Here is a 19,335-nt window from a genome sequence, read left to right on the forward strand (position 1 = left end):
TCAGAAAGGGATTTAGTGACATAGAAACTTATGTTAATGTTACATTATAAAGCTCATAAAATGTTATATTACTTTGCAACCCAGTACAGATGAAATTAAATTTTACCAAGATGAGAAGTATACCTCATTTATAAGTTATAATCATTTCCAGGAATACAATATTAAAGAGTGAGTATATGTTTGAAAGTAAGGAAGAAGAGTTTTTCTTTTCTTAGTGAGTTTTCTTCACCAAGAAGCACAAAGCAATTGAATTATAGGCAATTTATTGGATCCATACTACTTATTTTATATATTAAATAAAATTAAGCATTTTACAGGTGACATAATTTTACTAAAAAGAGCAATTTCTTTGTGCCAGCCACTGTGCCAATTGATAGGGTCTTCACAATACCACTTTAAAGGTGGAGAATATTTTTATTCACATTTTATGCAAAAGTAAAGCAAGCCTCAGAAAAGTGCATTTTTCTTTTTTGGGAAAGATCACATGGTTAGTAACTAGTAATGCCAGGATTCAAATTTTAGCAACCCGACCCCTGAAATTAAATTAAAAGTTATATAACTGCTTTTGAATACTATAGAATACGGAGGTATACGAAATTAATTTCTTGATATTTTGGTTTAGATTTGCCAATATTTATATTTGGTTAAAATAAATGATTAACATAAATGACCAGACCTAGCGTATACACAATTGATATCTGCATTGCCATTGCCAGGTGCCTGAGTAAATTCTGAAGGCAATTTGTCATTCTCTTTGTACACAGTCACTCCCCCTTCCCCTTCTTTTCTCCTTCAAGTCTTTGCCTATATGCTGCATTTGGCATGCTTTTTTTTCTCTGACCTACCTTCTAGTTTACTGTCATATCAGTTGTGCCTAGTATGTACTAGACTATATGTAACTGCTAAATCTAATTTTTTTTTATTATTACATCTATATTTTTTCAACTCTATCCCTAAATATATCTTCACTCTTTTCCTTTATGTTTTTAAACATAGCCTGGCTATTTCATTATAGCCAGGATTATCTGCTAAATTTAATATCTCATAAATGTATATCCTTTTCTGTTGTCTGTTGTTTCTACTAATCCCTTGTCATAGAGTGTAGGTTTTTCATGTGTCTGAGTATCTTTGAATCTGGGTTTGATATTGCAGCTCAAAAATTATTTGCAGGGATAATCTGAGACATACATACGTGAAGATACAGAGCTCCAGGGAGATTTTTCATTTGTTTTTATAAAGTTCCCAGAACACTACTGGTCCAGTGACTCACCAAATTTTAGCTTAATATCAGAAATTCATCCCAGAGCTATAATATTATGTGGATTTTTTATCATTCACTTTTGCACTGAAGTTTTAGCCCTTAGCTGTGCAAGCTTATATTGTGGAGAGGGTTTCCTGCTAGACTCCTCACCTGCACAAGTCCTAGGATATTATTTCAGGTCCATTTGTCCTCCAAGGACATTAAACTAAAGATTTTATTTTTCTTTAATTTGCAATGCCTTTGGGGCAAAAGTGGTATTTGTCTTTACTTTAGTGTTCCCTTAATTTTTCACTTTTAATTTTGTAAACTGTTACTCTTTTGTCATTACTTCCATGTTTTTAAGATTTTGAGAATTAATTTATCAAGGATTTTGATTACTGATTTTTCAGTAATTTTTAGTTGAGAAAATGACTTGAATTGCTGAATCTACCATTCTGCAAACTAAAAATTTCTAAATTCATATGTTCATAAGGAGACATACTGAATGAAAGAAAAGATTATAAGTCTGATAGATCTGAAACAGGTATGGAACTACTGTCGAGGGAGAGGAAAATGCACCCACTAAAGGGAGACTGAATGGGGTGGTGGCTCAGTGGGTTAAAGCCTCTGCCTTCAGCTCAGGTAATGATCCCAGGGCCCTGGGATCAAGCCTCTGCCTTTAACTCAGGTCATGATCCCAGGGTTCTGGGGTAGATCCCTGCATTGGCTCTCTTCTCTGCCTGCCTCTCTGCCTACTTGTGATCTCTATCAGATAAATAAATAAAATCTTTTAAAAAAATTTTAAAAAACAAAGGGAGACTGAAGACTCCAATGACAGATGTAGATAACTTTATAATTTTAATAATTAATTTCATTTATGCGTGGGAAAAATTCTCCTTGTATTTAAATTTTATAGAACTATTGCCTTGTTTTGAAAATATGAAGGTTAAATATTACTATACATTTACACTGTGAAGGTGACTAATTATACTTTAATTAATTGCTTATCTTTGAGGACTATTCATAATCAATTCAGATAAGAAGTATTTTATTTGTCTGTCAACAATAAAGTATTTTTGATTTAAAAATCCATAGATTTAAATTTGGGCACATTTTCATATCTTGTGCTCTGCCTAGGCCTAAGAGCAAATATATAGTATTTTTGTTTATGAATGAAGAGCAGATGGGGTGCCTCGATGGCTCAGTCTGTCAAACATCTGCCTTCAGCTCAGGTCATGATCCCAGCATCCTGGGATCAAGTCCTACATGAGGCTCCTTGTGGAGCAGTGAGCCTGCTTCTCCCTCTGCTTGCTGCTTCCCCTGGTATGCTTGCTCATTTCCTCTGACACAAAGAAAGTGTGATTGTTTTTCTGCTCTAAACAAATGGGATGTACATAAAAAGCTCTGACTTACTGAAGAGCCTTTACAAAGGCACCTTGAGAAAGATTAATACCGTGGAGCAAACCTAAGAACAATACCCTCAAGCAAAGTAGCAGCATTAACCCCTGGGAAAGCCAAATGATGGGGCCCTATGTAGTAGTAGCACAGGTCTGATGTCAACAAAACTGAACAGAAATCAGGCAAGTGCCCCAAATAAAACAGAACTAAGTGGTGTGAGGGTTTGTTGTCATTGTTTATTTCAGAAATATCTACTCTGGAAAAACACAACTACTATAGGTGAAAATTACATTTTTTTTTTAAGATTTCATTTATTTATTTGGCAGAGAGATAGAGATCACAAGTAGGCAGAGAGGCAGGCAGAGGGAGAAGGGGAAGCTCTCTGATGAGCAGAGAGCCCTATGCGGGGCTCGATCCCAAGATCCTGAGATCATGACTGGAGCCGAAGTCAGAGGCTTAACCCACTGAGCCACCCAGATGCCCCTACATTTATTTTTTTTTTAAGATTTTATTCATTTATTTGACAAAGAGAGAGATAATGAGAGAGTACAAGCAGGGGGAGTGGGAGAGGAAGTAGCAGACTCCTTGCTGAGCAGGGGGCCTGAAGTGGGGCTGGATCCCAGGAACTTGGATCATGACCTGAGCTGAAGGTAGACGCTTAACTGACTGAACCACCCAGACACCCCTTATATTTGATTTAATACAACTATTTAATTCTAGCATTATCAGAGTAAATATACACTTGGTTAAGTATATAAGGAATACTGTGAAAGCAATGATACCACAATTGCTGATGCCATGTTGCCCTGTGTCTGCACTGCAAGAAGGAAGAGTCACATGGACACTGGGAGAAGTTTCTAGAAATAACTTAATGGCAACTTTTAATAGAATCCTGAAATCTTTCCCTTCTTTGACCTTGTTTCATTAACATTAAAGAATAACTTACATTGGTTTTACAGAAAAGTAGCAGGCTCAGGCCTGGGTTGTTTGTCTTGATGGAGGCTCAAAGGGGTAGTGCTAAAGAACTGAGGGGTCAATTTTAGGCAGAATTCTCTGTAACAAGGACCCAGCCTGGACATGCTATGAATGCCTCCTTAGCACTGCTAGAAAGCAAATGTGGAATTCAGTATCACACAGTGGTAAAGAATGCCAAATCTAGAGACAGACCTCCAGGGTGAAAGTCCTGGGGTGAAAGTCCAGGGTTGGAGTCCTAACTTTGCATTATCTATTTGATCACAGGAAGGTGTTTAACCTGTCTCCTCTTCTGCAACAGCATAATTAAAAGAATATCTACTTCATAGTTTTGCTGTTATTGTTTATTGTTTAATTTAGAAAAGTGCCTGGCTTATATCAAGTGCTCAATAAATGTGAGGTATATACAAGGATACACAAGAGATATCTATAAGGACAAAATGATCATCCTAATACCACAGTTTTAGGGAACCATGAACAATACAACTCCCTTAGCTTTTTCCTTACTTAAAGTTCATGTAGTGATATTTCTATTGAAATTATAAAGCTAGGTTATATCACTGATCCAAAACTTACTGTTGCTATTAGACATGGCTCTAGCATTTGCTTCTTAAGCTTATTGTGATGTTCCAAATATGTCTTATTTATGATTTTGCTATTCCGTAATCTGTGATACATGTGAGTTACTGTAATTAAGATAATTCAAGTTAGACTATAATGAAATAAACCAAAGCTTCTTGAAAACACACAAGCTTTCCTAATTTGAGTAGTAACAAGTAATCTTATTTGGGTGGATTATCTTTTTACTACTTGCAAAGTCATTCTCTAATAATAATAGCCACAAGAACTGTTTCCTGAAATGGCTTAATTCTGAGATGTCTGAGATACTGACTGTTCCACATAAAAAATTGTGAATTTACTTTTCTTATGTCTCTTTAAAATGGGTTTCCTAGGTTTCAGTTAAGAGATAAACCAACTCTAATGTGTCAAAATATGCTTAGAAGTGCTGACAGCTCATTGAGTGTGTTTATAGAAAGCTGTCAAACTGATTTAATTACATACATAGAATCTTTATCTGAAGAACCAGTTCTCAGAGTCTTAAGTTCCCTGAGCTGAATAGGACACTTCAATGAAGGCCTGAATTCTTTAGTCTTTCCTCTATCCATGCTACTACACTGTAACTTATTTCCAGTGTCTTTCTTCTGTGGGCAGGATGACATTCTCCATCCCTTCACACTAGGCTCAGCCATGTGTCTTGTTTGCTTTGGCCAATGGTTTGTGATCAGATAGTACACAAGCAGAGGCTTGGAACTGTTTTGCCGACTGGGACTTGAGTCCTTGGGACTCTGCTATCTTCACACAGCTTTATCTGTTTGGTGAGTATGAGAAGTAAGTGGAGCAGGGCTGAGTTGTTTCTAGACCCCTGCTGAAGGCAGCATAGGTCAGTAGACAATCAGCCCACCCCTAGCCTTTTGAGTGGTAGTTGCCTATCCAACCTTCAGCTAGCCCTAGACATGGAAGTATGTTGTATGTCACTGAGATTTTTTTTTTTTTTAAGATTTATTTATCTACTTTAGAGAGAGAGAAAGAAAGTGGAGTGCGGAGAGGGAGAAAGAAACTCCAGAAGCATCCTTGCTGAGCTTGGAGCCTGATGTGGGGCTCAATCTCATGACCCTGAGATCATGTCCCAAGCCAAAACCTAGAGTTCAGTGCTTTACCAACTGCCATCAAGAAGCCCACTGAGATTTTTTTACAGTTAGTTTTATAGCATTACTGTGATATCACCTAAGATATATTACAGCCAAATACACACCCAATTCTTTCAGCAGGTATGACAATCAAATAATTTTATAACATGAATTCTCTAAAATAATCCATGGGATTTAAATAGGCATATAAGATTATGTAAAGAAAAGAGTACAAAACTCTGCAAAGATCTGTATTTTTAGAAAGGTTATTTCACTGACATCTATCTACAGCAGAGCACAGTACTTAAGGCTCAAGCAGCAAAGTTTGGAAGTAGTAGATACCAACACAAAGTGGTTTTTAACCTATAAATCCTATTATAATGTAAGTGATATTATTTTTCTATTTTGAAATTAGACAGAAAATTATCCTTACATTCAAATGTCACACATAAATTGTGTAAAAAATAAAAGTATTATGATCAGAATTAATAAAGCATTGCAATATACAACTGCAATTTTAGTCCCGACACCTGAGTCATGATTTTCGTTTTCCATATGTGTCTTCCCCTAGTGCTTTATCAAGGACAGACATTTTCCCATACTGCATTAAACTTAAAACACAGCATTTTATTATTAGTTATGCAGAGCACATCATGCATGTAGAGTAGGAGGCCACCTTTCAAGTGTGATTTAGAAACTTGACAATGCCAGAGAAGGCTCCTGAATACTGCTCCCATTGTCTTATCGTAAAGCTTGAAACTACATCTGTTCAAGCACTGTTTGGGGTGAGAGCACTGTTTTTTGAATTCCCCAACAATATTTCTGCAAAAAGAAACGTATGAACTTCTGGGCCTCTGTTTACGTCTTAACAAGTATCTCTTCATTACCTGGTATGGTAAAGAGAATAATAGCCTCTCAAAGATGTCCACATCCTCATGACAAGAACCTGGGAATAGTCTGTTACATGACAAAGCAAATGGAATTAAGGTTGCTAATCAGCTGACTGCAAGAAAGGAAGAACATCCATCCTAGTTTACCTGGCTGAGCCCAATATAACCAAAATGTCCTTAAACTTGACAGAGAAAGGCAGAAGAATCAGTCAGAGGAATTCAATGTGAGAAAGACTCAAGCAGTCATTACTGGCCATGAAGATGGAAGAGGGGCATGAATCAAGGAATCCAGGAGGGCTCTAGCAGGTTGCCTGCTACCAAAGACAAACTCAGGAAGGCTTTCAGCATGGATCCGGGTAATAGTTCTAGGAAGATGAACAATGAAAGAAGAAAAGGCTGTCCTGAACAGTTAAGAAGCAAGACTAAATGAGTTAAAAAATGTAAATTAATAAAATTATACTATTCTATGGTATTATTGAAGATAAAACTTAGATACACTTATATAGACACAGAAACATATACCCATCAGGTTTTTAAAAATATTGGTTAAACTAGCTATGCATTTTAAAAATCCAAAAAGCCTATAATATATACTTTTGAATCCAAGAAGTCAACCAGTGTTTGTAGAGCGTATAATATTATTATGAAATGTCTTGGCTACAAAATAAAACAAAACAAAATAAAACACAAAAAACAACCTTGAAAAACACTGTTATGCTTTTCTGTTTCTTAGGTTATAAAATTAAGTTCAGGAAAAAAAGTGAAATAATGTTCAGTTCAGTTATATGGAAGGACGCTTAACTGGGAAAGCCTGGTTTTAAGTCCAAGTTTACCAACAGTTCTGGTTCATTCAAGGGACTCTAATTACTGAAACTATGGATTCCCAAATGTCTATAGACAGAAATTGGTAGGCCCGGGAATTTGAATGCAGAATTATGTCTTTATTATTACTAATATCTCATTAAAATTTATTGTTTTTCTATAATTAAGACAAGTCACAGTAGTATTATGAGTGCTTGTCATTTTGTCACCAACAGAAACCATAGGTAATTTCATAGGTCTTCACAATACTGCAGAAATCTCAAATATTATTTACCTTTACAATTAACTTAAAATGATCAGAACCATGACTATACCTCACTATTTAATGCCTTAGTAAAGAACTATATATGCTATAATATCACAGTTATATTTTGACATTTATTTCAATAAACTTAGTTGCTTCATAATTTTACATATTAGTTTATGTATACACACACACACACACACATTGTTATTATTAAAATCACTATTCTAAGGGTGGTCAGTTGGCTTCACCAGGCTATCAGATGTATCCATAACAAAAACATAAAACTCACCAAGTTGTCTCTCTAGCATGTTAGTTGACAATTATGAAGGTGTTATATCATTTTTTCTTACTTGGTTCATCATATAAAAAAACAATCAAATATGTATCTGACAAAATAGATGTTATATAAAACTCTTCAGACTCATTTCTCCCATATTAATAAATACAATTTGTCATTGTCCATTGGGAATTGTAAACATAGGAAAGAAGACACACAGTAATAATTTATGTCCATATCAGAGATAAAATTAATAACACATTGTACATCAGAATGACAATATTATTGAAATTCAGGAGATGGCAATTTTCTTAGCTAGTTCTTCAATTAAATTTTAATCTCCTTTTACATTCCCAAAATATGGTAAAATAAGCAAAAGAATGCCTTGTTCTGTATGATATCATTGATTATCCTGAAAGCAAATGTTTAAATTGTGCCAGTATGCAGAACAAAGGATGCTTGATAGTAGACCTAAAGCCATTTAACCACTGATCAATCCCACTTCAAAGAGGTTCCTCCTTAATTCCACTGTTCTGTTTTATTTTTTTATTTTTATTTTTTTATTAATTTTTTATTTTTTATAAACATATATTTTTATCCCCAGGGGTACAGGTCTGTGAATCACCAGGTTTACACACTTCACAGCACTCACCAAAGCACATACCCTCCCCAATGTCCATAATCCCACCCCCTTCTCCCAAACCCCCTCCCCCCAGCAACCCTCAGTTTGTTTTGTGAGATTAAGAGTCACTTATGGTTTGTCTCCCTCCCAATCCCATCTTTTTTCATTTATTCTTCTCCTACCCACTTAAGCCCCCATGTTGCATCACCACTTCCTCATATCAGGGAGATCATATGATAGTTGTCTTTCTCTGCTTGACTTATTTCGCTAAGCATGATATGCTCTAGACAAAATAGATGTTATATAAAACTCTCCACTGTTCTGTTTTAAAGGCCATTCACTGGGGTGCCTGAGTGGCTCAGTCGTTAAGCCTTTGCCCTAGGCTCTGGTCATGATGCCAGGATCCTGGGATCAAGAGCCCCACCCACATCACATGACATGAGCTCTCTGCTCAGTGGGAAGCCTGTTCCCTCTCTCACTTCCCCTGCTTGTGTTCCCTTTCTCTTGCTGTGTCTCTCTCTGTCAAATAAGTAAATAAAATCTTAAAAATAAATAAATAAAGGCCATTCACTGAATAACCCTTAGACCTCTTACCAAGATTCTCCACAGAAATTCAGCTCTAGTTCCCTTCTGTCACAGGTAAATAAAGTAGGTACTTTAATTCATATAGATCCTGATCACTGTTTCCTCTTTAGCACATAACACAAAATGGGCAATGCATTTTTGTTTTCTCTTGGCAAGCTGGAATTACTCTGAAATTAGTCAGAAATATTATTCTGATTATTTTTTGTTCCTCTCTTCTTTTTCTGATGCTTACCTTTAGAGATGAATGTGGAGAAAATGGAAAGTGTCCAATGAAAAGATTAAAGCAGGATGATTTATGAACAAAGATGAAAGAAACTGAAGTCAGTCCAGCACAGGGAAGACTAAGAGAAAAGTGAACAATTGTTTTCAAGTGTGCAGCTAACAGTTATGTGAATACTGATTATTTAACAGCAACAGCCATATATATCTAAAATGGTTCCCTATTTTAGAATAAAGATATACTATAAATAAAGGGAAATCTACCTTTCATTGCCCTCACCCCCCATTTTAGCATGTTTTTTAAACAGAAAACATGGGAATGTTGACACTTCAAGGCACTAAAGGAGATGGATTAATGGGGTATTCATGCAGCAGAAAGAACTGAGGATGTTGATGGTAGGATAGCTTTGGCTGCACCTCAAATGAACTTGGCATAAGTGATGATATTTTCTCACATAACCAGAATACAGAGTGCCTCAACACTGTTGAATTCTGTAGCAGAGTTATCATCAAGGTCCCAATTCCCTTTCATCGCTACATCCTATTCTCTGCATGCAGCTTAACTGTAAAGATTACCAGATGACTGCTGTGTTTTGCAAGCATTGCAGTCAGATGCCTCTTAGCACAATAGAAGAGGAACTAGTACTTTGGGTGTCTTCCGTTTCCAAGAAGGCCTTCAAGAATTCATAACTCATAGCTACATAAAGGTCAGAATTGCCTTCTGAGCCCACATGCAAGTCAGTCAATGGCATGGAAAATGCAAATGTACTTACTATGAGTCACCCTCTTTGCAAGTTGCACAATAGAGGATAGATTCATTAAAATTTTACTTTTGTACTAGAGAGGAGGAAGAGAGAGTAGGACATCGAAAAACATCCTGTTGTTTATAAACAGAATATATGGGCAATTCAGTGACTGAAAAAAAATACCTTTCTTCTGGCTAGAAACATCTAAAAAAAGTTAGAGGTATTCTTAATTAAAATCTTGTTAGTAAACAGGCAACACTGTATTGTTATACCTGTGTTAACTCATTTAATCCTCATTGTTACCTTATGAAAGAAGTACCATTGTCTTCCCTAATTTACCAAGGAAATACTTGAGAAGTTAAATAAATTGCTCAAAGTTGCACATAAATACCAGAACCAGGATTTGTACCCAAGTACTTTGGCTCCAGAGCTAAAACTATTGAAAGCTCACTGTGTTATACATCAAATAGCATATATTTATTAATCTAACATTTTATATTTAATTTCAAATTAGTTGGGAAGGTAAAATCTTTTGGCTTTCAAAATTTGAACCGAGGCTATTTTGGACTAATAATTTTGTTTCCAAAAGCTAAAAAAAAGCTGTGAAAAATATAATAAATGTTTTCTAGAGGGCATTAGAGACATAGTGAAGAATTACTGATTTAGGATCCAGAATAGATCCTAGAGAGGAAGGCTGGCTTTTATGAACTTTATTCCTTGTAGGATATATACTGATCCCGGAGTGAGTGGCTTCTAGGCTGAGAAGCCAAGTGGCCCAGAGCGCCCGTGTGGTGCAGGGGGTTAAATATCCAACTCTTGGTTTTAGCTTGGGTTGTGAGATGGAGCACTGTGTCAGGCTCCATACTCAGCAGAGAGTCTGGGATTCTCTCTTTCTCTGCCTCTGTCCCTGCTCCTCCCTCCATGTATTCTCTCTTTCTCTCAAATAAATAAGTAAATCTTAAAATAATAATAATAATAATAATAATAATAGAAGTCAAATGGCCCATTTGAAAGCCTTGCTGAACAAAAAATGTTAGGGATGGGTATCCAGAGCTCACGTGGGTATGTGTAGCTCTACTGGCATCAGAAAGACTGCACCTTATGAGTTAAGTTAAACAAGAAATTTCACAAAAATTCACAGGGATTGCATTTTAGCTGTAAATAATATTATCTCCCAAAACTGGATAAAAGAGACCATAAGGAGCTAATGACACAAGGACCTGTACAAGCAAAAGAAAAAGTCTGAGAGAAGTCAGCATCATTCTACTTAAGCATAAAATCAAATTATTTCTATAGTAATTTTGAAAATATAATGTTTAGCAAAATATACACAAATAAGCAGTCAAATAAGGAGTAAGCCAATCTAAAATAGAAGGGAAACTATAGATAATAGAAACTAACACACAGGGAAGCAGATGATTACTGCAATAGGAACACAGCAGACAGCTTTAAGAACAGCTAATACAAATTTATCCAAGTTTTCTTGTCCGCATAACAAATTACCAATTTCGTGTCTTTTAAACAACACCCAGTCATCATTTCAGAGCTCTATAGATCAGAAGTCTGGATACAGAATGTCTCAAATGGGTCTTCTGCTTAGTTTTGAAAGACCAAAATCAGAGTGCGGCTAGGCTGCACTCCCACTGAAGTTCTGGGGATGAATTCCCTTCCACTCTTTTTAGCCCACTGGTCAAATTCCATTTCTTATGGTTGTAGAACTCTGGACCCTATCTCTTTGCTGGTTATCAGAGGGGTGCTACCGTAAGATACGAGAGACTTTTGTCAGTCCATGTGGTTCCCTACCTTTCACAGCCAACAGTAGCAGGTCAAATCCTTTTTATACTTCTAATGCCTTGACTTCCTTCTTTAAGAACATCTCTCTTCTGCCTAATCTCTCCTGTCTTGGCCAGAGAAATTTTCTGCTTTTAAGGGCTTGTGTGATGAGATTGGACCCACCAGATGACCCAAGATAACATCCTTATGTTAAGGTCCATAACTTTATTTCCATCTGCAAAGTCCCTTTTGCCATGTAATATAATGTATTCACAGGTTCCAGAGACATTTGGGGAACCTTTGTCTTACCCCAACAACTCAACAGGGAATTGTTTTCAGTAGAAAATATCTACATGAAATTATAGAAAAACAAAAGGATGGGAATGGGAATTAGGGCCACATGGCAGAAGGCATAGAGTATCACAAACATTTAATTAGATTCCTATAGGAAGAGGAAAGAGAAACAGTATTTGAAGGCATAATGTCTGAGAATTTTCTAAACTGAGGGAAGGCATCAAGGCACTACTCTTAATCCCAAACAAGGGGAAGAGAAGGAAAACCACTTGGAGGCACAGCACAGTATGAGTGAAGAGAAAATTCTAAAATGAGATGAAGGAATAAGAGATCTACATTCAGAATGATTGCTTATGAGTGCTTACATGAAAATGAAAGCCAGTAAAACAACTGCCAACCTCGATTTTAAAATACAGCAAAGAACTTCAATACTAACAGTAAATAACTCTTTTTCAACAAACATAGATGAGTAAAGCCTGATATTGCATAAGATTTCTGATACGAGGTTTATTTCCTTTAATACTATGCCAAATACATTTTTATTGAAAAAGAAGAAAGCCTGAAGGAAATTAATAAAGATAAGTAAATAAGTAGGATAGAAAATAAATAAACATGAAATAAAGAATACCAACAGAGCCAAAAGTTGATTCTTGAAAGGATTAACTAAATTCAATAAATTCCTAATGAGACTGAACAAAAGAAATAAACAAAAAAAGTGCATAAACAATAAACATCAAAATAAAACTGGAGGGTCTGATAATTGCTAGATACTTTAAATATAAAATATTTAAATATAAGATATTTAAATATAAAATATAAATAATAAAATATAAAATAAGGATTTTATAAACAATTTTAAGCCATTAAATTTGATAAATAAGGCAATTTTCAAAGGACTAATAAAAAAGAGGAAAACTGTTGATCTTATACTTGTTAAAAATATTAAATTCCACAATTTTTAGGCTTTCCTTAAAGATAATTTCAGGCTTATGTGGCTTCACCAGCAAATACTGGTGAATGACATATTGTCTATTTGATATTTATATAAGAGAATATAAAAAGTAGAAATGCTTTTTTAAAAATTTTTTTAAAGAATTTTATTTATGTATCTGAGAGAAAGACAGAGAGAGATTGTGAAGGGCAGAAGGAGAAGAAGACTTCACACTGAGCAGAGAGCCCAAAGAGTGTTCAATCCCATGACCCCAGCATTAAGGACTTGAGCCTGAGGCAGATGCTTAGCTGACTGAGTAATCCATGCACCCCTAGAAACACTTTTTAACCCATTTTATAAAACATCTTTTAAATATATAAGGAGAAAATGACTCTCAGACAAATCTCTTAATAGCCATAGATTTTTAAATCCTAAAGAAAATAATCAATTTTGAAAAGATAAAAATTTTATTTAGGAAATTCAGTTACATTTCTAAAATGGTAAAAAACAGAAATAAAACAAGAATGTGCTTTTTATAATTGAGAGGAATTAATGTGGAGAGATATACTATATGCCATATTCATCATTGATTGAAATATTTAATATTTTAACATTTTCCCTGAACTGATCTCTGGAAGAATACCAATTCCAATCACAACACTAAATTTTTTTGTTTGTTTTGGATGGCAGTTAATAATGCTGGTTTTCATAAAATTATAGAAATAGGAAAGACAAAGAGTAGCCAAAGCATTCAGGAGGAAAAATAAGAGGGAGAATTGGCTATAAGTGATACTGAGATTTATTTTAAAATTAGAGCAATTGAGGTAGCATGTATTGGCTCAGGGATTAATAAGGAGTGTTGGGATAAAATAGAGCCCAGGAATAGACAAATGGACATATAAATACAAGGCAGCATTACACAGCTGAGGCAAGAGAAATCTTTAAATGTTGTATTCACAATGAAAGATCCTCCTTGCCTTCTACTCCCCAAAGAGAGAAAGAAAGAAAGAAAGAAAGAGAAAAAGAAACGTGATCCTTATCTCAACAATCACAAAATTCAATTCGAGGTGAATAAAGACTGAATATGAAAGCAATACAAAGATTTAAAATATAATGTAGGAGAATATCTTTACTATGCAGGGCTAAAGAATATTTTTAAGCCAGATACACCATTATCAACCATAAATGACTATGTGTTTAATTATACTGTATTAAAAATAAGAATTTTTCTATTCATCAAAAGATACCATTAAAGAAATGAAAAGGTAAGCCAAAAGTAAAAATTAATACTTCCAACACATGTAATCAGCAAATATCATCTAAAAAATAAATTATGAAGGACGCCATCAAAACAATGTATGCAAAAATTTAAAAAAAAAATTGGATAAGAATCTTGGACGGACTCTTCACAAAGGTAGATTTCTAAATGGCAAAATGGAAATGTGGTTGACCTAATTAGTCAAAAAGAGATGTTCAGTCTTAGTAATAATAAAGGAAAATAAAAATAAATTCAAAAAGCAATACTACTACACAAGAACCACAATTGCTCTAAGAGAGGAAAGGCAATATAACTGAGACCAACCTACAGTTTTACTGGGTATAAAATGTAGACTGATTACTTTGGTAAACAGTTTGACAATGTATATTTCCCATATTTGGTGATACTCTGATTTTATGACAAGGAAAATCCACTTCTAATTGTGATCCATTAGAGATATTTGCACATTACCCAGAACAGTATGAGTGATTCTCTAAAATGTAATACTGTGTTAAAACCAGCCAAAAAACACTTATATTCTAGAATTCTATTCATTTCAGACACATTTTTAAGGAAAAAAAAAAGATTGTAAAAATCAGCAGGAAAATGGTTAGAATGAAAATCAAAATGGAAGCTTTCTTTCAGGGCAAAGAAGTGAAGTGAATAATGATCATGAGGGAAATAGAGAGATACTAATAGCATACCAGTAACTTTGTATTTTTTTTACATACTTGATGATTACACTAGTTTTATAATTGAAATAAGTTTTTTTTTAATTTTATTTATTTTTTTGACAGACAGAGATCACAAGTAGGCAGAGAGGCAGGCAAAGAGAGAGGAGGCAGCAGGCTTCCTGCCAGGCAGGGAGCCCGATGTGGGGCTCCATCCCGGACCCTGGGATCACAACCAGAGCCAAAGGCAGAGGCTTTAACCCACTGAGCCACCCAGGCACCCCATGAAATAAGCTTATTATTGTACACAGTGTTCTATTGGGTATACACTTCTATATAATATAAAGGAACAAGAAAATAGTTGAGGATCCAGCCATGTCCTATATTAATGAAATTGAATTTAAATTACAGAGGTTTGGTTTCTAATGTCATATATCAGCAGAATCTTGAAACTCATAAAATAAACCTCTTATAACATTCAGAAAAATTACATGTCTTCCAGTGAGTATTGGTTCTCCATCTTTGAAGCAATTATATGTATGTATGTATGTATATATATATAAATATATATGTATGTATATATATGTATGTATATATATATGTATGTATATATATATACATGTACATACATATAATTGCTTCAAAGATGTACATATACATCTTTGTATATGTATGTATGTATGTGTGTGTGTATGTATATATATATATATATATATATATATAATTGCTTCAACAATGAAGAACCAATATTCACTGGAAGACATGTAATTCAGTATATATATATATATATATATATATATTCCATTTTGATCTGATTCAATTCAAGATTATTTAAATAAAGTTGATTGAACCTTTGCATAGACTAGACTACAGGATTTTTTTTTTTTTAAATAACAGTATGTCAAAAGCTCTGCTCTCCTAGTAAACATTTTCTGTTTTTTTTTCTTTTTCTTTTTTTAAATCCCTTTCTTCAGTGACCACACTGCTAAATCACTGATAAATACCATTATTTTCATTCTGGTAGGAACAGGTCCTTATAGCTGTGATTTACCTAATTTACACCATCACTGTGCGAGTTTAATAGATCTTGTTAGTAGAGTGTTTTATCCCTCATCTTGAAAACTTTTGGCTCTGTGAATGAGTAGGTGTCAACATGAATTTGTCCCTATTATCTTGAAAGGGTTTCTCCCCTACTGTGTTCTTTGTATTTATAATGCTTATAAGGTAGAATGACAGGTAGAATGACAACAACTTTGCATGAAAAAATAGCTTATTTGGCACTCAAGTTGTATTAGTGTAAAGTAAATGCACAGTGGAAGGGATAGACCCAAGGGACTTAGGAAAGAGTCATAGTTTTAACATGAAGAGATGCCTGAATGCTACATATAGTCTGCTAAGGTAGTACACAGGAGGCCAATGGTACCACCATTTGGAGATTTGGAGACACACTCTTACTCATGGAACTTTAATTAGTCACTTCTAGTGGAGAGCCTGGCAGAAGGAAGCATGCCTACATCTAGATTTCATGAGTTCTGAGTTGGTATGCTCCACCACAAATAAGGTGCACTTGTGAATATGACCATATAGAAACAGTGGTTTGGAGGTTAGATAGTTGAGTTAAGACTTAGATAGTTGAGTTAGATATTATCAGATAATAAAAAGTCTGAGAACACATACTTAGCTAGAATTTCACATTAGTGAAATTTACCCACCATTTCATCAGAATAATAAAAAGAACAAAAGAGAATATTATTGACTTGAGTATTTTCCTAAGTATTATTGTTAGTGTAACTTATAAGGTAGAAATTTTCTTACAGTTCTGGAGGTTGGAAGTTGAAGATGAAGGTACCAGCAGGTTTGGTTTCTGGTTAGGTCTCTCTCCTTGGTTTACAGATGGCGGTTTTTTTGCTGTGTCTTCCCATAGCCTCTTATCTGTGCATGTGTGAAGAGAAAGGGATCTTTAGTACCTCTTCCTCTTAAAAGAACACTAGTCCCATGGACTAGAGTCCCCCACTTACAACCTCATTTAACCATGAATGCCTTCTTAATTGTCCTGTCTCCAAATACCATCACATTGGGTATTAGGACTTAGAGACAAAATTCTCAGTATAACACTTAAAAATGACAATAATTAGAATTCCTTATGTCCAGAAATCTGATGTGCATTTTAATTATGGTAAATATATTAATACATTTCAATTTTTATTAATATAAAAAGTGTTCAAGAGTTTTATATGTATTGACTAAAACAAGCTCAGTGAAAATATTTCCCAAGCAGTTACTTGTACAAATTTAAAAGGACAATTTGACATCAACTGGCAATTAACAGAATGTTGTCATAGGGTTTTGTACCACAAACTGTGCTCAGAGAAAAATTAGAAGCAATGCATGAGTTTTTCTTTCCTAGACTAAATGACAGTTTTATGATGTGACTCAGCTGTAGTCAATAAGCTGTGGTTCACCACAGTATCACTGATTTTCTTGTCTCTTTTTTCCTTGGTTTTATAATCTATGTGTATAACAATTATTGATCATATTCTTGGTGAGGTCAAACTTGGCATTTTACCAAAGGCCAAGAAGTTTAAAAAATATTATGCTTTAATGTAGAATTTTGAAGCTAATGTTAAATATGAACAAGTGAGAACACTGTTCAAATGCTCTATGTAAGGCAGTTCTACTGGAAATACAATTAAAAATAACAAAGTACTTGATAAATTAGGATTGCAATTAGAAATATAAAATAGTGTAGTATAAATACATGAAATATGTCTGAAATAAAATAGTGTAGTATAGATACATGAAATATTACCTTATTCTATTTTATGCTTGATAACCTAATCTTCATTATCAAATGTTGTTCATTATTTCACCAATATTTATTCAGGGCCTATTATGTGCCAGATACATTCTGGATACTAGAGCTAATAAAAAAGTGGAGAAAAGAATCTGCTTTAAGGAACTTATTTTATCTCTTGAAAATTAACTGACGATATTATGATTGGAAACACAGAAAGATAAAATTAAAGAAGTTGTTCCATACACTGAATCATCTAATACAAATGAATTTTGCCAAGGAAATAAATGAAGGTGAATGACTAACAATAATTTAGGCACTGTCTAATCAAGAACATCTGTACTAAATATGAATATCATTTTGTGTTCACGTGCTTATGATATATGATATATATATATCATGCATACTGTATATATATCAAAATTATCTATAGACTCAATTTAAAATTAAATGAGTCCATACTGATAGTCTATTTCAACTTTTATAAAGTACAAACTGTTTATCATCTGTAGGAAGAAGTCAGCAACAATTTCTTGAAACTATCCCATGACTCATAACTAATAATCCCCTAGGAAAAAGTACTTTAAATTTGTTTTAAAAACATTATGAACAGATTTCTCAGGTTACTAAATTAATGCACATGCTAAGTTTAAAAAATTATATATAAAATATGTGAGATTATTAATTAAAATTATTAATTAAATAAAAATTATGAATTCTATAAGAAAAATATCACCCATAATTCCTCTAGAGAAAACCAATTCAGATTTTTTGTATATCATAATGAATCTCACATGTATGTCTATATTATATTTTTGTAAACATGTAATCATGATTTTTTTGTAAATTATATTTTTGTAAACATGTAATCATGATATTCATGTATTTGAAACTTTTTCTTTATAAAATATTAAGAAATTCCTAAAACATCAAAGATATAACTAAATAAATATTTTGACTTTTTCTTCTTTTAATAAAAATAATAATCAAACTCCTTTAAAAACAAGACTTTAATAAGCAAAATCCTGTGTCACTTTTTGTATATACTTGTTTTTATTTTAGCTAATAATTTTCTTTTATCAGTTCTTGGAAATAGTAGACTTAGTCATAAGATTAATCTCTTCTAGAGTTGTAATGCTGATACATATGATCAAGATTTTCTCTAGAAATATGCATAAATGTAAAAATTTATATATTTTAAAACCTAAAAATATTGTATGAGAGTATATTTTTCCACATTCTAAAGTACATAGGGATTTAGCTATTTTAATTGAAAATTAAATGGATAAAAATAGTTCATTGACATTTGCATTTTTCTCTTGTAAGAGAAGTTTTAATGATCTTTTGACTTTTTTTTTTACCTGAAAATGTCACTTACATTTCAAATATCTTATAATACCTGTGATTAATCTCTCAACTTTTACTATAACCCACTTAATTTACTTACTGTTGTTCTACAAAATATTTTAATATATGGTTGGGGAAATATCTACTATTTTTTAAAAGTAGCTATTTTAAAATTTTTAGAAAAATTTTGTAAGTATTTCTAGAAATACTTTAATAAAAAAGTATATAGTATTTCTAAAGTACTTAATACTTTATAAGAGGTTCCTAGGTGGCTTAGTCAGTTGAGCATCTGATGAATGATATTGGCTCAGGTCATGATCTCATGGCTGTGGGGTGGAAACACCCCACTCTGGCTCCACACTCAGCAGGAAGTCTGCTTCAGATTCTCTCTCTTCCCTCCCTTTCTGCTCCTCCCCCTGCTTTGTTTGTTTGTCTCTCTCGCAAATAAATAAATCTTTAAAAAAGTACTTTATAAATATTGAAATCCTATTCAGATCATATTAAATTGATATATTTGAGAATAGACAACTGCATAAAATTGAATATTCTTATAAACATCTC

Source organism: Mustela putorius, unplaced genomic scaffold, assembly GCF_011764305.1.
Source record: "Mustela putorius furo isolate JIRA1106 unplaced genomic scaffold, ASM1176430v1.1 tig00003937_pilon_pilon_pilon, whole genome shotgun sequence".
Lineage (NCBI taxonomy): Eukaryota > Metazoa > Chordata > Mammalia > Carnivora > Mustelidae > Mustela > Mustela putorius.